Source organism: Nyctereutes procyonoides, unplaced genomic scaffold, assembly GCF_905146905.1.
Source record: "Nyctereutes procyonoides isolate TBG_1078 unplaced genomic scaffold, NYPRO_anot_genome, whole genome shotgun sequence".
NCBI classification, from domain to species: domain Eukaryota; kingdom Metazoa; phylum Chordata; class Mammalia; order Carnivora; family Canidae; genus Nyctereutes; species Nyctereutes procyonoides.
In genome coordinates this window covers 36,528,832-36,532,729 of record NW_026575126.1, presented here as the reverse complement: position 1 = coordinate 36,532,729, position 3,898 = coordinate 36,528,832, and the positions used below count along the sequence as shown (strand labels likewise).

The following is a 3,898-nucleotide window of genomic DNA, read 5'->3' as shown; positions in this document are numbered from 1 at the left end:
TGTTCTAAGTCTCTGAAGAAAGTCCATGGTATTTTGATAGGGATTGCATTAAACGTGTAAATTGCCCTGGGTAACATTGACATTTTCACAATATTAATTCTGCCAATCCATGAGCATGGAATATTTTTCCATCTCTTTGTGTCTTCCTCAATTTCTTTCAGAAGTGTTCTGTAGTTTTTAGGGTATATTTTGAGAACCATTTGAATGGTAAATGGTTCTCCAACCTTTTATTTTCAGGTTGTAGGTGTCCTTCTGTCTAAAATGAGTCTCTTGTAGACAGCAAATAGATGGGTCCTGTTTTTTTATCCAGTCTGAAACTCTGCGCCTTTTGATGGGGTCATTAAGCCCATTCACGTTCAGAGTTACTTGAACTTCTTCTTAAAGGGGAGTTTTAAGAGTCCCCCTTAAAATTTCTTGCAGAGCTGGTTTGGAGGTCACATATTCTTTCAGTTCCTGCCTGTCTTGGAAGCTCTTTATCTCTCCTTCCATTTTGAATGAGAGCCTTGCTGGATAAAGTATTCTTGGTTGCATGTTCTTCTCATTTAGGACCCTGAATATATCCTGCCAGCCCTTTCTGGCCTGCCAGGTCTCTGTGGAGAGGTCTGCTGTTACCCTAATATTCCTCCCCATGAAAGTCAGGGACTTCTTGTCTCTTGCTGCTTTAAGGATCTTCTCTTTATCTTTGGAATTTGCAAGCTTCACTATTAGATGTCGAGGTGTTGAACGGTTTTTATTGATTTTAGGGGGGATCTCTCTATTTCCTGGATCTGAATGCCTGTTTCCCTTCCCAGATTGGGAAAGTTTTCAGCTAGGATTTGTTCAAATACATATTCTGGCCCTCTGTCCCTTTCGGCGCCCTCGGGAACCCCAATTAAACGTAGGTTTTTCTTCCTTAGAGTGTCATTTATTTGCCTTAATCTGTCTTCATGGTCCCTTAATTGATTGTCTCTTTTTTCCTCAGTTTCCCTCTTTGCCATTAACTTGTCTTCTATGTCACTCACTCGTTCTTCCACCTCGTTAACCCTCGTCGTTAGGACTTCTAGTTTGGATTGCATCTCATTCAATTGATTTTTAATTTCTGCCTGATTGGATCTAAATTCTGCAGTCATGAAGTCTCGTGAGGCCTTAATGCTTTTTTCTAGAGCCACCAGTAGCTGTATAATGGTGCTTCTGAATTGGCTTTCTGACATTGAAGTGTAATCCAGATTTTGTAACTCTGTGGGAAAGAGGGCTGTTTCTGATTCTTTCTTTTGAAGTGAGGTTTTCCTTCTAGTCATTTTGCTCAGTGCAGAGTGGCCAAAAACAAGTTGTATTGGAACACGGGGGAGTATCACTGGTCCCTCTAGCTGGTCTTCTGGGGGAGGGGCCTGTTGCGCTGATTTTCAGGTGTTAGCACTTGGGGGAGCTGCTCTGCCCCTGCCTGCTGCAGGGCTCAGCGGGGGTTGTTTACCCGGTCAGGCCCCAGGAGGAACAGTCGCAGTTGCTATGGCAACTCTGGAAGCCTGGATTCAGCCTCGGCAGGAACTACGGGGCTCGGGGCTCTCGGCTCTCCGTCCGCAGGGCCTGGAGGCTCCGGGGCGGGGCCACTGATCTGCTCAGCTCGAGGCAGGAGCGTCCTCGCTGTCTCGGGCCCTCCCGGCCTCTGCCTGTCCCGGGGGAGGCCGGATCCTGGGCTGTGTCCCGGCGTCCTGTGCTCCGGGGCCTGCGCTGGTGGATTCGCGCTCCCGCCCCGCAGCCCCCTCCGCGGAGCCGCCGCCCGAGCCCCTCCGAGCTGCTCCGGGTCCGCCGTGCGCGCGCTGCAGCCCTTAGGGAGCTCGGAGCACTCTCCTGCGCTCGCAGGTGTCTGTTAGTGTCCCCGGGAGCCCGAGGGCATCCCCGCCCTCCTGGGTCCTGCTCCAACTCCCTGCGAGCCCCTTTCCGCCCGCCCGGGAAGGTTGGTGCAGCTCCTGCTCCTCCGGGACGGGGCTCTCCTGTCCTGGGGACACTCGCCCCGGCCTCAGCCCGGCTCCTCGCGGGGCCCCTCCCCCTCGGAGGCCTTTTGTTTCTTTATTTCTTTTTCCCCGTCTTCCTACCTTGATAGAAGCGCGGACTCTTCTCACTGTAGCATTCCAGCTGGTCTCTCTTTACATCTCAGGCCGAATTCGTAAATTTTCAGGATGGTTTGAAGGTTATCTAGGTAATTTGGTGGGGACAGGTGACCTGGGGACCCTGCTCTTCCGCCATCTTGCCCCTCCCCCTGTCTAATTGATCCTTTTACAGACTTTCTACATATTCCCCTGTTCAATTGTAGCACACTTCCACTTTCCTTGCACCTGGTACCCCTGGGATTTTCATCTCTTCTGGGTTCTTCAGAGAGAATAGAATTGCTTCTCACTTATGTACCTATCCACAGACACTTAGGTTTATTTGTTTTAAGCTTTCTCTGCTCTGCTAAATCAATTCCCAACATCCCACATAGTCTTTGTCTAATTTATATATTGTGGTTTGGGATTATATATGTTTTCCTAGTTTCACCAGTGATGGAATCATATTTTATTCTAGTCCTTCTTGGTACTTCAGTGGTTTTTCTAAAGAAAGGAAACAGAAATGTCTATTTGAAACCAGAAGATCCTGCCATTTCCTGTGTCAGGTTGCATGGAGTTAGCTCCTGGGCCTCTGACACCCCAAAATTGAAAGCTTCTTCATTTCCTGGCAGCTGTACCTGGCAGCCATCACCATGCCACAAAATGAATATTGTGAACTATACCATAAATGCTATGGATGATGTTTGGATTACTATGAGAAAAAGGTAAAGAAAGAAGGTCAGAGAGGCTCATGAATGTTCAAAGAAGGCCAAAAAATGGTCAAAAAGCTAAGCTCTGCCATAAACAGCACCATGCTGAGAAAGCACAAATGAAAAAAAGATGATCAAGATGCATGAAGAGAGGCACCTCCAACAAAAGAATGATGAAAAGACTCCACAAGGAGCTGTACCTGCCTATCTGCTGGAGAGAGAGGGATAGTCCACGCTAACGTGATTTCCAATATGATTAACAAAAATGAAAAGAGATAGTTGGAAAATGGGAAGTCCTCCTGTCAAGAGTTCATGCCCAGGGAGACACAGAAATGTGAAAAGTTATTTGAACAGAAAGACAAAGAAGAAAGCATGGAAGAGGGAGTTTACTAAGTCGGCTTTATTGGAAACGGCTTAACTAAAAAACTACCTAAATACAAAAGATTCATTAGGCCAGTGGACTTAGTGTCAAAAAAGGCCTACAACACATCTGGAACTGGAAGCCACCTTTGCCTGCCAATACTTGGTGTAAAGAAGAATTCTTCATTCCCATTATACTATGTACCGTTTTGGGTGTGATTACTAAAGATCTGGTTATCTGAGTGAATTTGAGTGAGCTGGGTGATGTGACACAAGGAGGCAAGATTATTTAGGGAAAATATGCCCAGGTCACCAACAGTCCTGAAAAATGAAGTCTTACTGTTTGACAGAAGTTTCATACAAGGAAACTTTGTATGAAATTGTATGATTATTGGAGACTACACACCAATCAGGAAAACTGCCATTATTGTGATGCTTCTAAATACTACCCAGCAGTTTTATGTGTCTGCAATCATTGAGAGAACTATTTATTCTATTTGAAAAAAGCAAAACAAAAAAAAAAGAAAAAGAAAAACAAAACAAACCAAAAAAAACATTAAATAGACAAATTTTACAAACAAACAAACAAACAAAAAAGGAGATCTTCATCCCCTCCTTGCCCCTTCCACTTCCACTGCTTAATTCACATCCTCATGGATTCTCACCTGTACCTTTTAAATATCCTCTAGCTGCTTTCCTGGTCTCCAGTTTCTTTCCCCCCTAATTCATCCTTCACAGATAATCTGATCTGATCGCATCCCTCCC

At 45.7% G+C, this 3,898-nt stretch overlaps 1 pseudogene; it reads left to right on the top strand.

Annotated features, from left to right (window-relative positions):
- Positions 1 to 2,716: 2,716 nt before the first annotated feature.
- LOC129519815 (ribosome biogenesis protein NSA2 homolog) lies at positions 2,717 to 3,511 on the top strand (annotated as a pseudogene).
- Positions 3,512 to 3,898: the final 387 nt, after the last annotated feature.